The sequence below is a fragment of the Ochotona princeps genome, chromosome X (assembly GCF_030435755.1).
Source record: "Ochotona princeps isolate mOchPri1 chromosome X, mOchPri1.hap1, whole genome shotgun sequence".
NCBI lineage: Eukaryota > Metazoa > Chordata > Mammalia > Lagomorpha > Ochotonidae > Ochotona > Ochotona princeps.
The window spans coordinates 38,211,258-38,233,357 of NC_080865.1; positions in this window are offsets into that span (position 1 = coordinate 38,211,258).

Genomic DNA, 22,100 nt, shown 5'->3' on the forward strand with positions numbered 1-22,100 from the left:
GTCCACTGATTGACACAGTCCATCATAAAGTCTTCATTTGCCCAGTATTTCGCTGCCAACATATAGCTGAGGTGGTTGATTGACTTGCTCTGTCCTCTGTCTTTTCTTGGCTAGGGTTCTAAGTCCAGCAGTTCGATTGGGGAGATCTCCAAAGTAACCTTGAGGTATTCCCAGACCAGATTCTTGTATGCTGTAGCAAGCACAGGGCCCGGCACAGTCCGTCACCACAATCAGCTGGTGGTTTCAATTGCTGGGTTGGTTCTGTTTTCAGTCCTGATTTCCACTGGAACCAATGGGTGTTGCAATCCAGCCTGGCTCTGCCCAGCACACACTAGGCCCATGCATCAACCAGTGAGAGCTGCAGCCTAGTCGGGGCGACCCACAATAACCCCCACCAGGCCCGCCCCCTACCCTGGTTTGCCAGTATGTATAGCAGACTAGTCCAGTCTGTCCCACATCCTATTTGGCTCTTGTACTTGTCAGTGGGTATTAAAGCTTAGTTCCATCTAACCAACTCAACTCTCCAGCCCTCACGGATGTTGTTGAGTGCCTCTCTGTCTAGCCACCCCAGCCCCTGTCCTAGTTTTCATGCCCTCCCGTGGGAGTAGTGACCCAAGAGGGGGGAACCCACTGTTTCCCTCCCAGGTCTCTGTCAATCCCGGTTTATGCACTCTTTGGGTGGTTCTGTGATTTGACTTGACAGAATTAGTCCCCAGTGCCAGCTTCTGCCATTTGATCCTGTGGCTAAGCCCAAACAACCCTCACCCACTCTAATTTATGCTTGCACCAGCAGGAATAATCCGCCTAGCCTGGCTTTTCCCTGATCTAGTTCACGTGCAGCGCACAGGTGTTGCAGCCTTGCTTAGTCTGGTCTGTCCCCATCCCAGCCCACGCGCTGCAGTGGGAGTAGCTGTCTGGCGAGGGGACCAGCCCCTTAATCCCCCCGCCGGCTCTGCCCCTCCCTTCCTGGATCTCGTGCATGCTGTTTGGGTGCTGCAGTCAAATCCAGTACAGGCAACCTCACCCTAGCGTTCCATAGTGTGCACTGGTTTTGTCGCGACCAATTCTGGCTTGACCCACACTCTGTTCTGGTGTTCGGATTTGCCAGTGTATGACATGAACTGATTCAGCCTGTTCTGCCCCTGACCCATGCCAAATGTGTGCCAGTGGGAAACTTTCCATGGCCTATTCTGGGCTGTTTCCTATCATGCTTCTTGCACTTACCTGCCCGGTCTGTGTCCTGCCAGAGGAGTTGCCCAGGCTCCTCCATCAGAACCTCTCCCAATGCCAGATTTTGCATATACCAGGGGGGTCCTTGAGCCAGCCCTATTCAGTTCACCTCCTGTCCTAGCAGGAACAGTGGCTTTTCCTGGCTTGCTTTCAACCCATTCTGGTTCTTGTTGTTGAATGTTTCAGCCCACTCATGGCTCGTCCATACCCACATACAGCTCACACATGGCTCAGTAGGGGGTTGAGACCCAGCCTAGTCAGTCCCACATCCACCCTGGTTCTCCAGGACACCAGATGGTATTGGGGTCTGGCCTGGCCTGGTGCATCCAATCCCAGTCCACACTAGTGCCTCGTGAGATTGCAACTGTTTCCTAGATAGAACTCAACCCCATTCCAGCACACGTGCCCCTTGGTGGGAACCTTAACCCAGTTAAAGTGTCCCCTTACCTCCCCAACTGGGCCTGTTCTAGCCATAGATCATGCGCCTGCCAGTGGTTGCTCTGACTCAGCTTGTCTCAGTCCTCACTTGTCCTGGCCTCTGCCTTAGACAGTGTGGCTTAGTGTCCTTGACTCAAGTAGACCAGTAGGTGCAAGAGCATGGCTCGGCATGACCTGTGCTCCATGCTGGTTTCTAGTTTTGCTTGTAGGCTAAGGTTTGCTCAGTCCTGCCCAGTATATTCTGTTCCGTTACCAATTTCTTCAAAGGAGGAGTTACCGCCATTGGGAATGTTGAGGATTGACTGAGATCCCAGAAGCACAGTGGGATCAACCTGGAGCTACCTAAGCAGCGATTCAGACAACCAATACCCCAGAGCTCCCTTGCCAGGCGGCCAGCAGGCAGAGCCTGGCACCACATGGTGCACATGGCCGCCCTGGGGGAGGCCGAGGACTCGTTCACTGTCTTGCAGCAGTGTATTTGGCGTGAGCCCCCAGCATTTGGTCCGACCTGGCAGGGGCACCCTCCACAGCCGCCACACTGTGAGGAGCGCCACTTGCCCCCGAATCCCAAGGCCCGAACCCCTCCCAAACTCACCCAGCCACCAGATATTAGCAGCTGGGTGGAGCTAGGAATTTTAACCCAGTTCCCAAGTTCCCTCATGGCGCACTTACCCTGAGGAAAGAGCTCTCTTGGGTCCTTGGGGAGGCTGAGGACTCGTTCACTGCCTTGCGGCAGTGTCTTTGGCGTGAGCCCCCAGCATTGGGTCCGACCCGGCAGGGGCACCCCCCACAGCTGCCACACTGTGAGGAGCGGCACTTGCCCCCAAACCCAAGGCCCGAACCCCAGATTTTCTTTACTGGTAAGATATGGAAGGACTTTTGATGTCCAGCTGCTACTGCAGAAAGATGACTAAGTCAATCACATGCAGAAAAACATGCATGTAGTGCACAGAAATTATAAAGACAGTATTCCCAAAGGAAAGATGTGCAGTGATGTGTGATGGATATCTGAAATGCTTGCAAAGTATTCCTGTAATAAAAAATCTGTGTATGGCACTGAGGTCATACCACAAATGTCACCTTACCTTTAAACCCTTACCTCTAAAATGATTTAAAAATTTGGGGCCAGCACTGTGACCTAGTGAGTAAAGTCATCCCTGTGGTGCCAACATTCCTTATGGCTGCCAGTTCGGGTCCTAGGTGCTTTACTTCCCATACAGTTCTGCTGGTGCAAATGGGAGGTGTTTGGACTAGAAGAAGCTCCTGGCTTTGGATTGATCCAGTTCTGTCTATTGCAGACATTTGGGAAGCAAACCAGTGGATGGAAGATTCTCTCTCTCTCTCTCTCTCTCTCTCTCTCTCTCTCTCTCTCTCCCCCCTTTCCCCCTGTCTCTCTCTCACTCTTTCAAATAAATAAAATAGATCTTTACAAAAAGTAAAATGTTGACTTAAAAATTTTAAGCAGATATTTACTTTTAAGAGGGTTTATTTTTAAATCATTTTAAATGCAGAATGACAGAGAATAAGGAAGAATGAAAGAGAAAGAGATCTTCTATCTGCTCTTCAGTCCCCAGGTGTCTATAGCAGCTAGGGCTCAAGCAGGTGAAAGCCAGAACCGGGAACTCCATCAAGATCTCCCAAAGAGGTAGTAGAGACTCAATCATAGATCATCATTTGCTGCTTTCCAGGTCTGTTAGCCAGATCAGAAATGGAGCAGGTGTGAACAGAACTAGCACTATAATAGGGAATGTATGTAGTGGCTCCACCTCTGCACCATGACGCCCAATCCCAGTCGTTTTGGTTCTATGCTGTTTTATAAGTGGCTATGTACTCCATGACAAATGAGCAATGCTGTATACCAACAATTTCTCCTTAACCCTAGTGTAAAATATGTACATTCTAAATATTGAACATTTTGCAGAAATATTGGGCTTTTGAAAGAACAACAATTTTCAGAATTTTCCACATTTTGTCATGGCACATAGCTGAAATGTCATCTACTCCTCATAAAAAAACCTTTCCTTTAACCAAAGCAGGATTTTGTTCTAATTTCCTTCAGTTTATTACCTTCATACAGTGTAATGCGACTATAAGTTTATTGTGCAATGCATTAAGCCTCAAAGAAAGAACACCCCAAAAAGACACCAAAAGCACAAGCAGAACAAACCAAAGCAAACAAATGGGACTATATCAAACTATGAGGCTTCTGTACAGCAAAGCAATCAATAAACAAAGTGAATAAGCAACCAACAGAATGGGAGAAAATTTTTGCACATTACACAACTGAGAGGGAATTAATATCCAGGATTTGCAAAGAGCTTCAGAAAGTCAATAACAGGAAAACAAACAACCCTGTGAGGAAATGGATGAAGAAAATGAGAACACATTTTTTCATAAGAACAAATTCAAAAGGATAATATACATATGAAAAAATATTCAAGCTCCCTAGCTATTAGGAAAATACAAATAAAAACCACATTGAGGTTCTACCTAACTCCAGCAAGATTGGTCTACATTTAGAACTATACTCACAACATCTGCTGCCGTGAATGTGGGGGGAAAGATACCTTATATCCACTGCTGGTGGAAGTGTAGGCTACTATGTAAATCAGTGTTCGAAGTCCTCAGATAACTGAAAATTGTTCTACCATATGACCCAGCTATCTCCCTTCTGGGAATATAACCAAAGGTAGCAAAAACTGCATGTGATAAAGTGACCTACAACCCTATATGTATAGCAGAAAAATCAAAAATAGTGATGACATGAATACAACCTTGATGCCCAGCAAAAGAGGAGTAGATAATGAAACTGTGGTGTATCTCTTCTATGGAATACCATTCAGCCATTAAAAAAGAATGACATTCTACTACTTGTACCTAAATGATCCCAACTAGAGACTATTTTGCTCAGTGAAATAAGCCAATCCAAAAATGCATAATTATCATATGTTCTCTCTGATATAAGACAACCTTCATGTAAAATACAAAATAGATAGGTATATTGGCAAACATGCATGTACGTATAGTCATCTGGAGGAACTGTATAATTGAGACTAGCATACTGCGAAGTGAAGATACATTGCAGTATGTATCTCTACTTCCAAATAAAAGGAGGTCTTGAAGAACCTAAATGTTCTCTGCTTTTGTGATTCTGCCTTAATTGCTTGGCTGGGGGCTATGTGAACTCCAGCCCTGATAGTCTACGTGAAACCGGGCAGTACACCTGGCAGGGTAGGTAGGCAGACCACTCCTCAGGAAGGAGGTACCTGGTATTTGATAAGATCCACCGCCCTATAGCTCATCAATTTGTACTTTTTGAAAGTTGCTTGCTTCTAACCCACTAATAGAAGCCTGCTAAATTATGAATGTATAATTAATAGCCTAAAATGTATAAGAACGCTGGGGTGCTCAACCGGGGGCTCGCTCTTCCTTCTCTTTTGTGCTCCCTGCTGATCCAGCAGCAGCCTCGGCGGCTGCGGCTGCCCTGCTGGGGGGTGGCGGGGGAGGTGGCTGGGAGACCTAGGTTAACTTGAATAAACCACCTTTATGCCTTAGCACTGACTTCAGACTTGATGATTTTCTGAGGATTTCAAAATCTGGCACGACAGTCTCTCAATGAAGCTTAAATATATCTTGACAATAGGATGCTGGACTTTCTGCTATGTCCTATACCTATAATGTCATGATACACTAAATGGCGTAATGTTAGACTTGTGATTTTTGTTGAAGGATCATACTATTGTAAAAATATTGGGGAGAGCAGTGGGAGCAGAATGGGGGGATGGAGTAAGAAATCCCTGTGCCTGTGGAACTGTATCATGAAAAATACATTTTTTTTTTTTTTTTTTAATTATTTATTATTTAACTTCAGTAATTACATTGTATTATGTGACACAGTTACATAGATACTTGGGTTCTCCCCACCCCTCCCCAAACCCTCCCACCATGGTGGATTCCTCCACCTTATTGCATAACCACAGCTCAAGTTCAGTTGAGATTTCCCCATTGCAAGCGTATACCAAACATAGAGTCCAGCATCTTATTGTCCCGTCAAGTTCAACGGTTTCTTAGGTATACCCTCTCTGGTCTGATGACAGAGCCAGCAGAGTATCATCCCAGTCAATTGAAAGCTCCAACATACCATCAGCAAAAATTTACATCATTATGGAATTAATTGACATAGTAATGAGTAACCAATATGTTAAAAGTAAATGCGGGTTCCCAGCCACCTTCTGTGACCACCTCACCTATACTTCAATTTTAGTTTATACACAACATATAACATTCAAAACATAACATGTTATACATAACATCATATCATCTTAAATTAAGGCAAACATGTGGTATTTAACCTTTTGGGATTGGCTCATTTCCCTTAGCATTATGGTTTCCAGTTTGGCCCATTTGGCCACAAAGAACTGCATTTTGTTTTTTTTAATAGCTGAGTAGTATTCCATGGAGTAGATGAACCATAGCTTTCTTATCCAGTCCTCTGTTGATGGGCATTTTGGTTGTTTCCATGTTTTTGCAATTACTGATTGTGCTGCTATGAACATAGGAGTACATGTTGGTTTCTCATAGAACAAGTGTTCTGGATATATTCCTAGGAGTGCTATTGCTGGATCATACGGTATGTTGAATTTGAGTTGTTTGAATATTCTCCATACTGATTTCCATAGAGGCTGTACCAGCCTGCAGCCCCACCAGCAGTGGAGTAGGGTTCCCTTTTCCCCGCAACCTCGCCAACAAGTGTCGTTGGTGCTTTTATTCATGTGGGCCAGTCTTACTGGCGTTAGGTGGTACCTCATTGATGTTTTAATTTGGATTTCCCTTATTGCCAGGGAACTTGAGCATTTTTTCATATGTTTATTTGCCATTTGGGTTTGTTCCTTTGTGAAGTGTCTGCCCATTTCCCGTGCCCATTTCTTGAGTGGCTTGTTTGTTTTGACATTTTGGTTGTTTTGTAGCTCTTTGTATATTCTGGATATTAGCCCTCTATCACCTATGTCGTGTGCGAAGATCTTCTCCCATTCTGTGGGTTGCCTTTTTACTTTGTTGATTGTTTCTCTAGCTGTACAGAAGCTTCTTAGTTTGATGAGGTCCCAATTGTTTATTTTGGTCTTGATTTCTACTGCATCTGGAGTCTTTTTTAGGAAGTGAGGGCCTACCCCTAAGTGTTCCAGTGTGTTTCCAACATTTTCTTCCAAAAGTTTGAAGGTTTCTGGATGTAGGTTTAGATCTGTTATCCATTTAGATCTGATCTTAGTGTATGGTGAGAGATGTGGATCTATTTTTTTGTTTCTGCAGGCTATCAACCAGTTGTCCCAGCAGCATTTATTGAACAGACCTTCCCATTTGCCTGGGTTGTCGTTTGTCTTTTTGTCAAAGATTATTTGGCTGTATCTGTGTGGGTTTCCTTCTGGCATTTCTATTCTGCTCCATTGATCTTCCTCTCTATCTTTGTGCCAGTACCACGCTGTTTTGATAACCACTGCCCTATAGTATGTCCAGAGGTCCGGAACTGTGATTCCCCCTGCTAACTTCCTGTTCTTCAGGATAGTTCTAGCTATCCGTGGTTTTTTGTGCTTCCAGATGAACCTTTGGATCATTGTTTCCAGATCTGTGAAGAATGTTTTGGGCAATTTGAAAAATACATTTTTTAAAGCAGAAAGTCATTTTTAAAAATGAAAAATACCCCCCAAATCAATGATAAACATTATCTCACACTATTTCTGTGAGTCAGGGACTTAGGAGTAAATTTACAATCTGTCATGACGTTTGGCAGTCAAGGTATTGGGCAGGATTCCAGTCATCTGAAACTTTGATTAGAGTTGGAAAATCTGACTCTTGAAGGGTTCTCGTGTGACGGGCACAGTAATTTTAGTTGCTCATGGGAGTACTCACTTTTTCCCCATCTGCCTCTTTATAGGGACATCTAAGTGTCTGCATGACAGAGTCTGGGCTTTCACAGAGGAAGTGATCCAAACTATAGCAGTGATAGAAATCACCGTGTCTTTCAGATAGCACTGCTCCTGTTGGATAAATGAAGCCCAGGAAGCTTAAGGAATTCACCAAGGTCACACAACAACAGTAACAACAAAATATTGCCACTGGAATCAAATTCCTGGATGTCTTACTCCAAAGCTCATATGTTAAATTGTTCCAGGACATTTCCCTGACCTAATTGTCAAGATGCCAGACATGGGAAGCCATTCAGTTACTCAAGCTCCCTGATTCAAACTGATCTCCCCTCAGGAGGAGAAAGAGCTAAGGCTCTCTCACTTGGATGGGCCTGGTTGTTTGAAGCAGGTTGAGATTTCTACGAGTGATGGGGAAGGCCCTGAGGGCTCAGGGCTCAGGACCACTATGCAGGGATCAGGTGACAGGTCAAGAAAGGGCAGTGGATGGGGCTGGATGGCACACTGTGAAGTCTTTCCAGCTTTCAGTCCCTTGTGTCTTTGGAGCTCCTGGGAGGGGATGAAGTTGTGGAGGGACTGAGGTGCCGTCTGGGCTCCTGTGAAGGCGCATTGTTATTTGGGGAAGTGAGTCAGAGTCCTGCCAGGCAATGTTTTTCTAGCCTAGTCAGGAAGGTGAACTTACATCCTGTGGTGGGGACTAAAGCTCTAGGGCACGTTCCTGAGCACTCAACAGGCCTTGGCAGACCCTGAAATAGCTTGAAGCTCTTTCTACTTCATGCCCCTGGGCTGCAGAGCCCAAGGTGTCCCTCCTCATACACCACTTTCCCAGGCCTGGCACAGCCCCTCACTTCTGGCCTGCTGCAACCCTCAAAAGTCAGCCCCTTTCCCTCCTCCCACCAGGCTGATTGCAAGCCAAGTCCCCTAACTACACTTTTGTCCATTCTTTTGCTCACTGAGGCCTTCAACTCTTTCATTAGGAACCAGGCCTTTCTGCAGGAAATAATCAGGCCTAGAATGCTGAGATTTCTGAGAAGTCAAACATGTACTCTCTCAGTTCCACCAAGGGGCAAGTTCCTCAATGGGAGTAAACAGCTGTGGGAGGAAGAAAGCGAAGGACTCCTAATTTGGCCACTCATGAGCTGAGTGAACTTGACTGCATCCTTTTGCCTCTGGAGACTCAGTTTACCCATCATAAACCTTAGAGGATGATCTACATGGTGATTATCAGTCCATGATGCTCTCTCATTCTGTGCCTTATACATTCTACTAAGAAAATCAACAATGTTATTGTAACAGCTAATATTAATTAAGCACTTACAGGCCTAGCACGATGGCTCAATGGCTAAATCCTTACCTTGCACATTCCAGAATCCTGTTTGGACATCGGTTCATGTCCTGGCTGTTCCACTTCCCATCCAGCTCCCTGATTGTGTCTTGGAAAAGCAGTGAAGGACGGCCCAAAACCTTGGGACCCTGCACCCATATAGGAGACCTGGAAGAAGCTCTTGGCTCTTGGCTTTGGACAAGCTCAGCTCCTGGCTTTGGATAAGCTCAGCTTCTGCCATTTAAGGAGTTAATCAGTTGGTGAAAGCTCTTTGTCTCTCCTTCTCTCTGTAAAATCTGATCTGCCTTTCTAATAAAAATGAATAAATCTTAAAAAATTAAACATTTACAATGTGCTAGACGCTCTTGTAAGTGTTTTGGATATACCCAATATTTAATCTTTTCTTAGAGTTAATTGTAAGGATTATTATTGCTGTTGTTTCTATTTCACTTATATGAAAGCTAAAGTGAAATAACAAAGGTGATACCACCAGTAAAGAGGAAGAGCTCCTAGTATAATTATATTGGGGATGGTGCTGTGCTGCAGTGGGTTAAGCCACAGCCTGTGACACTGACATACCATAATGAGCATTTTGGAGTCTCAGCTGCTCCATTTCTGATCCAGATACCTGCCAATGCTACTGGGGAAGCAATGGAATATGGGAGGCTGGATGCAGCTCCTGGCTCCTAAGTTCAAGCAGGGCCAGCCCTGGCTGTTGTGGCCATCTGGGGAGTGAACCTGTGGATAGAACATCTCTCTCTTTCTCTGTAACTCTGCCTTTCAAATAAATAAATAAGTAAATAAATAATGATTTTTTAAGAAAAGAATTCAAAATGGTAGAATTAATAAGTGTATAGATGGCACAGAATGGGAAGATCCAGAAAGCAAGTGTTCTTCCACTTTTCATCTGCTTTGTTTAACACCCTTCTCTCTGTTCCTCCTCTTTTTATAACCTCCTTCTACTTCTCCTCTTCCTTTTCTTAGTTTCTTAAAACCATTTATTTATTTATTTATTTAGGCACTCTTGCCAAGACAGAGAGAAAGAGGCAGAGAGGCCAGGAGTTTTATCTGATTTCCAAGTGCATGACAGAAGCCCAAGTACTATGGCCATCTTTCATTACTTTTCCTGGTATGTTAGTACAGAGCTGGATTGGAAGTGGAGCAGATGAAACCAAAGCCAGTGCTCATACGAGATTCCAGCATTGTTAGTAACTAGATTTACTGAGACTACGCCTCTGTGTTCACTGTTAAGGGGGTATCCAATTCTATTCATCAACAAATAAGTTGATTTCTGAATATGTACCCTGTGGCAGCTTTGAGTTTCAGGGATATAGATGGCACCTCCCATGCTTTTCAAAAACTTAGTCCATAATCTCAATAATAATCTCATAGAATATTGTCCTGCATGATTGAGCCAAAAGAGACCAAAGTGCCCTGGTAGCACAAAGGAAGACTAGATTAATTCTGAAAGAGGTTATACTAGTGAATGAGTTTCCAGAGGAGGTATTTTGACAGGTATAAAGATAAAGGAAAGGCATACAGATACGGGGATGGAATTTATGGAGAAAGAGTTTTCCAAATGCAGTGACTCATGTGAGCCGGGTCCAAGTAGAAAGGCAAGCTGCTTGCTTGGAGGTCAGAGTTCTGCTTAGTGGCTAGCATGTTCAGTGAACATGAAAGCTAGGCAATGACAGGAGATAGGTCTGTAGAGGCAGAGACAGGGCAGATTACAGGGATCCTTGGATAAGGACTCCTTAATATCAAGATTTTTAAAATCGAGTTTGGTGTCTTTTGAAGTTAAGGAAGTTTTAATGAATAAGCAATGAGTGAATAATTTAATGAATAAGTTTTAAGGAAGAGAATGAATAGACGATAGATATGGGAATATTTATTTAGGGTTTACTAAATCCCAGATATGTGTTAAGTGCTTTGTGTACTTTTCTGTTTAATTCCTTTTAACCCACCAACCATCCTATAAAGTGAATGGCATGAAACATTGGCGAAGTTCTTCAGATCAAAAGTTGAGGTATGCGGGATGATACTCTGCTGTCTCTGCCCTCAGACCAGAGAGGGTCTACCCAATAAGTAGTTGGACTTGACTGGACTATAAGATGTTGGACTCTATGCTTGGCATATACTCGCAAAGAGGGAATTTCAACTGAACTTGAACTATGGTTATGCAACAAGGTGGAGGAACCCAGCATGGGGGAGGGTGGGGGGAGAATCCCAGATTCTATGTAATTACAACACAATGTAATTAATGAATAAATTTGATTAAAAAAAAGTTGGGGTATGGAGTAGTTAGGTAACTGTGTTAGCCAGACTGTCCAGCTGTGGAGGACCCATGGTATGCAGTGGATTCTTGGCAGTGGTGTGAGGTTGGGATAACATAACCCTGAGACCCCAGTATGTTTCTCATGAGCTTTCCTCTCTGGGAAAAAAATGTGAAAGTTTCTGAGATGGTCAAAAATGGATCCTTTAAGGACTTGGTGTAGAGAGGCCCTTGCTTGATCTGTTTGAAGCCTCTGTGGCTGACCCAGAACTGAGCGCAGATCATAGAACACATCCCTGGAGGCCAAGGGAAATATAAAGTAGTCTCAGCTGTGCCACTTACTTGGGGATATACCCTGTGGTCTCTGGGCTTCATCTTTCTCACTTACCCAAGGGAGAGAGTGCTCACTCTACCAGTGTTAACTGAGCAACCCCCATGTGCCATGTACTGCCAGGTGCTGAAGGTACCATGGTGAACAAGCAATCAGGAAGCTAACACTCAAGGCACAAGAAGTGATAAACAAAGACATGATCATTTTAGATGACAGAAATCATAAAGAAACCAAAATAAAGTGATGCAGACAGAGTAATTCTGTGGATGGGACCTGAGCAAAGGTGGTAAAATGGTGGTGATCCAGGAGGGCTTCCATGAGGGTGTAACATTTTAGCTGGCACTCCTAGGAAAAGAAGAGTCAGCTGGACAAAATAGGGGAAGAGCTTTATCCAGACAGTGAGAATAGCAAATACAAAGGTTTGAACATAGAAACTCATTTCGGGTGTGAGGGACAGAAGGAAGGCCAGTGGAGCTCATGTGTGGTTAAGTATGCTACTGTTTTCAAAGGGTACATGAAATGAAGTCAAAGAAGAGGCATGAGCTAGACCACACAGGGCTTTGTAAACTACAGAAGAGAGTCGGATCACTTTCAAATGTACTAAAAAGCCATTGAAGGGTGTTAAGTAAAGGTGTAACATAATCTGGTTTGTTTTGAAAATATCCCCCCTAGTTGTGGTGTGTGGTGATGCTTGTGGACAGTGAGATTGGAGGCAGGCCATTGAGGAGGCTATTGTAGCAATACATATGAGATAGATGGCAGATCAGAGTAGGGTTAATGTCAGTGGAAGGGAGACGTATGATGGGTTGGAATATGTCCTGGAGAGACAACTTCCAGACTGTATTGATGCCTTAGAGGTGTGGGGAGAGATCTTCCTCTCTCTCTAGTCTTCTCCATCTGAGGAACTATCTACCTTGTTGCAAAGAAATACCAAATCTAGGAGCCATCCTTGATTTCGCTCTTTCGATAAGATCTCCGCTCAGCTCTATGCTTGAGATTGAGAGAGAGAGAGAGAGAGAGAGATCCTAGTGGTTAAGTGATGGATTCTTTGGACCAGGTACAGTGAGTAAGGCTTCCTGCTGCAATACCAGAATCCCATATAGGCACCAGTTCAAGTCCTGGTTGCTCCAATTCCAATTCAGATCCCTGCTAATGTTCTGGGAATGCCGCGAAAGATGGTTCAAGTGCTTTAGCCCTTGAATGCATATGGGAGACCTGGAGGAAGTTCCTGGCTCCTGGCTTTGGTTTAGAGCAGCCGGCCATTGCAGCCACTTGACGTGTGAACCAGCAGATGTAAACATCTCTGTGTGTCTCTTCCTGTCTCTCTGTAAACTCTTCCACTGAATTAAGTAACACTTTGAGAAGAGAGAAATTAATGTTTGAGACACAGTACTTGACTTGACTCAGTGCCTTGCAGAAGTCATTATAACTCTAAATTGTCTTGATAGTGGGCATAAAAGCAATGGGAGTAACAGTACCTACATAGGACAATTGCAATGAGGATTACACTAGTTTATAGAGCTCAAGAACTTAGACCAGAGCTTGTGAGAAATAAAAGTTTTTAGTTGTTATCATTCTCCTTTTTAGTATGTATTCTTGGAGCTTTGTATCCTTCACCCACTGGATTCTTTCTTCAATATTTATTTTTTGTTTGAAAGGCAGATTTGAGAGACACACAGAGAGACAGGTCTTTCATTTGCTGGTTTGCTCCCCAAGTGTCTGCAATAATCAGAGCTGATCCTGTTCAAAGCTAGGAGCCAAGAGTTTCTTCTGAGTCTCCACATGGGTACAGGGTCCCAAGGACTTGGGCCGTCCTCAATTTCTTTCCCAGGCCATAAGGAGGGATCTGGATATCAAGTAGAGCAGCCAGGACATGAACCATGTCCATATGGGATGCCTTCACTTGAGGGTGGAGGATTAGCTTGTTGAGCTATCACACTGGTCCCACTCATTGGATTTTTACTCTAGATGGTCTTACCCTCACTTTTGCTACCTTGACTCTTCTTGCTTCTGACTTTTTCTTCCCTCCAGTGAAATTGTGGAAATTGACAGAGACAACTTGCATAGAACACTCAGGTTGCAGTGAGTATAGATCATTTGCTGTTAATTGGAGAAGGAACCCCCTGGCGGGAAGGCAGAAGATATATTTATATACAATTAGAGTGGGTATCTCCAGTACCCAACATTGGTGGACGTGATAGGGCTAGTTCCAGGATTTGTTCTTAGTGTTTACTGAGGTAATGCTTTACCAAATTTCCTTGAGCCTCAGAAGCTGGACTCTGGACCTTCAACTGCTTTGTGGACCTTCAGTCCTATTTTGCGACTCATCCTTAGGAAGTTTGCAAAACTTCTGTTTACTCTTTGGTTTGTGTGTTGAATATTAGTCGGTATTCCTTTAGGGTGGGAAAAATGCATCAGTATTAAAAGCTTCTATTATGCCTATGCACATTGTGAATCTCCAAAACTGAGGGCAAAGTGACATCATACCTTAAACTTATTGGAACAGGGAGCCCACCCTTTGATAGGAGTATATTATGTTTTGCAGAGTATTGCTATAGTTAAGACTTCTTCCAGGGAAGCCAAGTACCTTAGTCTTTTTGGTAGAAACACACTGATTTTGGAACTCACAGTCCTGATAGATTTGCCTTCTGAACCCAATCTGTCAATGCAAAAGAGAAAGTTCAGCCTTTGGAACCTGTTAAACTAGAATTGCAGCTCTGCCACAGCCACTTACAAGCTCTGTGCCCTGGCTTTGAACAAGTTGAATTGCCTCTCTGGGCTTTAGTTTCCTTATTTGAGTAGTGTAGAAATGTAAATGCTTCCCTTTCAGGAATGTTCTGAAAGCTGAGATACTTGGGACAAATATTTGGTCTAGCAGTTAAGACACAGGTTAGGATGCCTACATCTGGTACCTGAACTTCTGGGTTCAAGTCCAGGCTGTGCTTTCTGTTCCAGCTTCCTGTCCATAAGCATCCTGGGATGCAGCGATGATGGCTCAAATAGCTGGGTCTCTGCCAGTTGGCATGGGAGACCTAGATTGAAGTCCTGGCTTCAGCTTGATCCAGCTGCAGCTTTTGCAAGCCCCTGGGGAGTGACCATGCAGATGAAAAATCTTTGTCTCTGCCTCTTGGATAGATTTACATAAATCTTTAACAAGGAAACTGATGTACTGTATTTGAGGGCAATTAGAACATTATATATTGTTTTCAGAAGGAGAATACTTCCAGATGTCGAAAAGCAGGTGAGCAATGTCTTGCTGTCACTCAAGACATGGGATTGCACAAAAAGACCTGCAGAAAACAGGATGCAGGGAACCTGACAACAATCAAAAGCAGTAGGTAGGTAACACTAGGGTATTCACCACTAGAGGGCGAAGAGTATCATGCTCAGACCTTTATAACCTTTTTTAAAAAATGGCACTATTTCTTTCTTAATTACAAATCTATTAAATATATACTTGTTACGCAGATTATGTAAAACAGGTAAAGTTAACAAAGAAAATAAAATGCCTCACCAATGTTAGTGCACATTACATTTTCCTTCGGGGTTTCATACATATATGTTATAGGGTGTGTGTATATATGTATTTTCAATGCTTTTTTATTCTCAACTATTTGAAAGACAGAGTGACAGAAAGAGGGAAGGAGATGTCCTCCACCTGCTAGTTCAGTCCTCCAAACTGGGCCAGACTGTAGCACAGAACCAGGGACAACAACTGAGTGTCCCACACCGGTGACAGAGTCCCAAGCACTTATGCTGTCATATGCTGCCTTAACATAGGATAGTTAACATAGTTAACATAGGATGCATTAACAGGAAGTTGGATCTTAAGTGAAGTAGTTGAGACTCAAATTATCACTTCAGCATGGCATGTTTGCATTAGAAGCAGCAGCTTAACCTTGCAGCACCTCAATGCCTGCCCCATGTATGCATTTTTTAAATTCTTACTTTATTTTCAAAATAAATATTTTCACTCCCCACATCATTTGAAAATGATCTGTCAGTTATGTTGTACATTTTATAAGCATGCATAAAATTTATTTATGATTTTTTATAATTTATTTCTTTTTTAAGATTTATTTATTTTTTATTGGAAAGGCAGATTTACAGAGAGAAGGGGATGCAGAGAGAAAGATCTTCTGCCTGTTGAATCACCCCCCAGTTGTCCCCAACAGCTACAGCTGAGCTGATTGGAATCCAGGAGCTTCTTCTGTGTGCTCAACATGGAAGCTGGGTCTCAAAGCTTTGGATCATCCTCTACTGCTTTCCCAGGCCACAAGCAGGTTGCTGGATGGGAAGTAAATCAGCCAGAACACAAACCAGTGCCCATATGGGATCCTGGCATGTGCAAGGTGAGGATTTAGCCACTAGGCTATTGTGCCTGGTCCAATTTACTTCATTTCTAAATGAGACAATGTTACTACCTAATTTTTATAATTTTAAATTAAGCTGAGTTGAAATTCTTTGTTGTATAAGCTTTTCTATACATTCCAAATTATTTTTTAGAACCAATTCCTAAAGTGGGATTTACAGAGAGGGGAAAAGTCAGAGAGAGAGAGAGAGAGAGAGATCTTCCATCTGCAGGTTCACTCTACCAAATGGCCATACTGACTGTGCTCAGGTCAGACTGAAGTTAAGAGGTTGGAGCTCCATCATGATCTTTTTCAGATGAGTGGCAGGAACACAACCAGTGTTCCAATATGGGTTGCTGATGTTGTAGGCAATAACTTAATCCAGCGTACCACAACACTGGCCCCAATCCAACTTAATTCTACTAGCAGTGTCAGCTGGTATCAGTTACACCATGCCCTCCCCATAATCGGTATGCATATTTGAAAATTATTTGCTAATTTGATAGGGAAGCATGCTGTCTTGCTTAAATTTGAAATCCTTTGGTTTTTATGATTTTTTTTTACTATATTATCTATTTGTGTTTCTTTGGAGATTTGTCTTTTCACAACTTTTGAATCTGTATCTAGTGAAGGTCATGTTCATTCTTATGAATCATACATACCTAGGAATTTTGAACTTTTTGTCATATTTGTTTACAATGGTTTTGAGTTTTGATGTATTAATAGGTGCTGAGACTGGAAAAAGTATTTAGAGATGGTGGCATTAGAAAATCCAGAGTCTATTTAAAGCACTTTGGCTTTGGAACTATAATAACTATAATAATAATGACTGTTCACATGTATTGAGTGGCTTACAGGAGACCAGGAACACAGCAGAGTGATGTCAGTAATCTAATTTAATTTCTATCCCAACCTCAAGAAGCAGGTATTGTAATTACCATCAGAGGCAGACAAATTAAAGTCACTTTTCTGAGATCACATAGCTGTCAGCAGCTTTCTCCACATCTGGAAGTTTTGGTCATAGTGCTCTATTTCCCTGATACTGAATTCTGAGAGCCTTTGTGTATTAGTCACATGGGTTGCATAGAGTTAATATTCAAGCATCACCATTCATATTGCAGTAGAGGCGATTGGTATTGCCTACAATTGTGCCACAACTGGCTTTGTTGCGGTATAACCAAAGTTTAGGTGAGCTGGAAAATCCTGCATCCCCTGTAAAATAATGCTATCTCTCTTTTTTTTTCTGATTTGTGTGTTTTATTTTTTTTCTTCATTAATTACATTGTATTATGTGACACAGTTACATAGGTACTTGGGTTCTCCACACCCCTCCCCAAACCCTCCCACCATGGTGGATTCCTCCACCTTGTTGCATGAACACAGCTCAAGTTCAGTTGAGATTCCCCCATTGCAAGCATATACCAAACATAGAGTCCAGCATCTTAATGTCCAGTCAAGTTCAACGTCTTCTTAGGTATACCCTCTCTGGTCTGAAGACAGAGCCAGCAGAGTATCATCCCAGTCAATTGAAAGCTCCAACATACCATCAGCAAAAATTTACATCACTATGGAATTAATTGACATAGTAATGAGTAACCAACATGTTAAAAGTAAATGCGAGTTCTTAGCCACCTTCTGTGACCACCTCACCTACACTTCAATTTTAGTTTATACACAACATATAACATTCATAACATAACATGTTATACATAACATCATATCATCTTAAATTAAGGCAAACGTGGTATTTAACCTTTTGGGATTGGCTCATTTCCCTTAGCATTATGGTTTCCAGTTTGGCCCATTTGGCCACAAAGAACTGCATTTTGTTTTTTTTAATAGCTGAGTAGTATTCCATGGAGTAGATGAACCATAGCTTTCTTATCCAATCCTCTGTTGATGGGCATTTTGGTTGCTTCCATGTTTTTGCAATTACTGATTGTGCTGCTATGAGCATAGGAGTGCATGTTGGTTTCTCATAAAACAATTGTTCTGGATATATTCCTAGGAGTGCTATTGCTGGATCATACGGTATGTTGAATTTGAGTTGTTTGAATATTCTCCATACTGATTTCCATAGAGGCTGTACCAGCCTGCAGCCCCACCAGCAGTGGAGTAGGGATCCCTTTTCCCCGCAACCTCGCCAACAAGTGTTGTTGGTGCTTTTATTCATGTGGGCCAGTCTTACTGGCGTTAGATGGTACCTCATTGATGTTTTAATTTGGATTTCCCCTATTGCCAGGGAACTTGAGCATTTTTTCATATGTTTATTTGCCATTTGGGTTTGTTCCTTTGTGAAGTGTCTGCCCGTTTCCCGTGCCCATTTCTTGAGTGGCTTGTTTGTTTTGACATTTTGGTTGTTTTGTAGTTCTTTGTATATTCTGGAGATCAGCCCTCTATCACCTATGTCGTGTGCAAAGATCTTCTCCCATTCTGTGGGTTGCCTTTTTACTTTGTTGATTGTTTCTCTAGCTGTACAGAAGCTTCTTAGTTTGATGAGGTCCCATTTGTTTATTTTGGTCTTGATTTCTACTGCTTTTGGAGTCTTTTTTAGGAAGTGAGGGCCTACCCCTAAGTGTTGCAGTGTGTTTCCAACATTTTCTTCCAACAGTTTGAAGGTTTCTGGATGTAGGTTTAGATCTGTTATCCATTTAGATCTGATCTTAGTGTATGGTGAGAGATGTGGATCTATTTTTTTGTTTCTGCAGGCTATCAACCAGTTGTCCCAACAGCATTTATTGAAGAGACCTTCCCATTTGCCTGGATTGTCGTTTGTCTTTTTGTCAAAGATTATTTGACTGTACCTATTTGGGTTCCCTTCTGGTGTTTCTATTCTGCTCCATTGATCTTCCTCTCTATCTTTGTGCCAGTACCACGCTGTTTTGATAACCACTGCCCTATAGTATGTCCAGAGGTCCGGAACTGTGATTCCCCCTGCTAACTTCCTATTCTTCAGGATGGTTCTAGCTATCCATGGTTTTTTGTGCTTCCAGATGAACCTTTGGATCATTGTTTCCAGTTCCATGAAGAATGTTTTTGGCAATTTGATTGGGATTGCGTTGAATGTATATATTGCTTTTGGCAATATAGACATTTTAATGATATTGATTTTACCTATCCAGGAGCATGGGATGTTACTCCATCTTTTGAGGTCTTGTTCAATTTCTTTTTTAAGTAGTTTGTAGTTTTCTTCAAATAAGTCTCCTACATTTTTGGTTAGATTTATTCCCAGATATTTCATACTTTTCTCTGTTATTTTGAATGGTATCTTGCTGGTTAAGTCTTTTTCCATCTTGGGGCTATTTGCATACACTATGGCTGTTGATTTTTGTTCATTAATTTTGTACCCTGCCACTCTACCAAACTCTCGTATAAGTTCTAGCAGTCTCTGTATTGAGTCTCTTGGCTCTTCTACATAAAGAATCATATCATCTGCGTATAGTGAGAGCTTGACTTCTTCGTTTCCCATTTGGATTCCTCTGATTTCTTTTTCTTGTCTTATGGCCTCAGCAAGTACCTCTAGAACTATGTTGAATAGTAGTGGAGAAAGTGGACATCCCTGTCTTGTTCCAGATCTCAGTGGGAAGGGTTCCAGTTTTTCTCCATTCAGTATGATGCTGGCGTTGGGTTTTTCATATATGGCTTTAATTATGTTGTGGATTTTTCCATCTATGCCTACCTTGGTTAGGGTTTTTAGTAGGAAGTGGTGTTGGATTTTGTCAAAAGCTTTTTCTGCATCTATTGATACTATCATGTGATTCTTGTTTTTCAGTTTTTGGATGTGGTGTATCACATTTATGGATTTCCGTATGTTGAACCATCCCTGCATTCCAGGGATGAATCCTACTTGATCTGGATGAATGATCTGTCTGATGTGTTTTTGAATTCTGTTGGCTAGGATTTTGTTGAGAATCTTAGCATCAATGTTCATCAGAGAGATAGGTCTGTAGTTTTCCTTCTCTGTTAGTTCTCTGTCTGGTTTTGGGGTTAAGGTAATGTTGGCTTCATAGAATGAGTTTGGAATGGTTGCCTCTTTTTCTATTGTTTTGAAGAGTTTGTAGAGGATTGGGGTCAGTTCTGTTCGGAATGTTTTGTAGAATTCTGGAGTGAAGCCGTCTGGGCCTGGGCTTTTCTTTGTTGGGAGATCTTTAATCACTGATTCAACCTCTGCTTCAGTTATGGGTTTGTTCAGGTCGTTTGTTGCCCCTGGGCTAAGTTTTGGCAGGTGGTAAAAGTCTAAGAACTTTTCCATTTCTTGGTGATCTTCTGATTTGTTGGAGTATAGTGCTTTGTAGTAATTTCTAATTATGGCCTTAATGGATGCAGTGTCTGTTGTTATGTTGCCTTTTTCATCTTTGATGCTGTTAATTCTTGCCTTCTCTTGTTTTTTCTTTGTCAGTTGGGCCAGTGGGGTGTCTATCTTGTTTATCTTCTCAAAGAACCAGCTTTTTGATTCATTGATTTTGTGTATCATTTTTTTATTTCTATCTGATTAATTTCCTCCCTTGTTTTGATGATTTCTTGTTTCCTATTGTGTGGGGGGCTCTTCTGCTGTTGTTTTTCCAATTCCTGGAGGTGTGTGTTTAGTTCCTGTATTTGGCGCCTCTCTTGGGCCTTGACATGAGCTCCAATTGCGATGAGTTTACCCCGTAGCACTGCTTTGGCAGTGTCCCACAAATTTTGGAATGTTGTGTCAGAGTTTTCATTGGTTTCCATAAATTTTTTGATCTCATATTTAATTTCTTCTCTGACCCATTGTTCGTTTAATAGCATATTGTTCAGCCTCCAAGAGTTTCTGTATTTCCTGGGGCATTTTGAATTGCTGATTTCCAGTTTCATTCCGTGGTGGTCTGAGAGGGTACATGGTATGATTCCTATCTTTTTGAAGTTATTTAGGTTTGCTTTGTGTCCTATCATGTGGTCGATCCTGGAGAAGGTGCCATGCACTGCTGAAAAAAATGTATAATCTGTGGCCTTAGGGTAAAAAATTCTATAAATATCTGTCATGTCCAGTTGTTCTATTGTTTGTATGAGCTCTGTTGTTTCTTTGTTGAGTTTTTGTTTTGTTGATCTGTCTATTGTTGTTAGTGGGGTGTTAAGATCACCCACTATTATTGTGTGCATATCTATGTCTCCCCTTAAGTCCGTGAGTAATTGCTTCATGTAGCTAGGTGCGTTTGAATTTGGTGCATATATGTTCACAATGGTAATTACTTCCTGATGGATCAGTCCCTTCACCAATATATAATGTCCTTCCCTGTCCTTTTTGATGTGTGTCAGATTGAAGTCCACATCATCTGAAATTAAGACAGCTACCCCAGCCTTTTTTTCTCGTCCATTGGCATGAAATATCTGTTTCCAACCTTTCACTTTCAGCTTCTTAGAATCTCTTCTGGTTAGATGTGTCTCTTGTAGGCAACAGATAGTTGGGTGCTGTTTGATAAATGCTATCTCTTAAACTGTCAGTTTGATATCCCCACCTTCTCAGGATACACCTGTGTAAGAGGTGCAAGGTACTAGAGATTCTCTTTCTACCACAGTTCCAACTTAGATGTAACTGCTCTTTGGTTCTCTCTTTGCAACAAAGAATGGTCTCAGACCTCTTCGAGTCTTGCACAGACCTCACTTGCTCCTTCTTAGAGGCACATGTTTTAATTGCTTCTTGATCTCTCTCATTCTTATTTACAGGCCCACTCTTTGGCCCACTCATGATGGACATTTCTCAGTGTAGTGAGGCCCACATTTGGTTGCAAATGTGTGTCTAGTCTCTTACTGAACATTTGGCTTCTATTTGTGCACAGTACTGGTCTCCACTTAGTATTTCTATCTCAGTAAGAGGCAAAAATATGGATTGCAGATTAATATATTAATTGGCCCCATCAGCATGACCACATATAACTTTCCTGTGTGACCCTTCCCGTTGATAAAGGAATTCTGGAGAATATAGTTGGCCCTTTGACATGAGAGCTAATTGCAGGGATTTGCTTTCTTAATATTTGTTGCTTTTTTTTTGTATCAACAATGCTGAGTTATACTAAATCAAATTCCAAAATGTGGACTGGTTCCAGAGGTAGCACTGGTAATGTTCATAGATGGTAAGTCACATAATCATAAATGTATTCTTATGCTTATTCCTAATCGTGGCATATTAATTTTCTCCACTTGTAGTAGTGTTATATAATTTCCCTGTAAATTTCTGAAAGTCAAAAGGTTAATTTAAATAAAGCATTAAAAA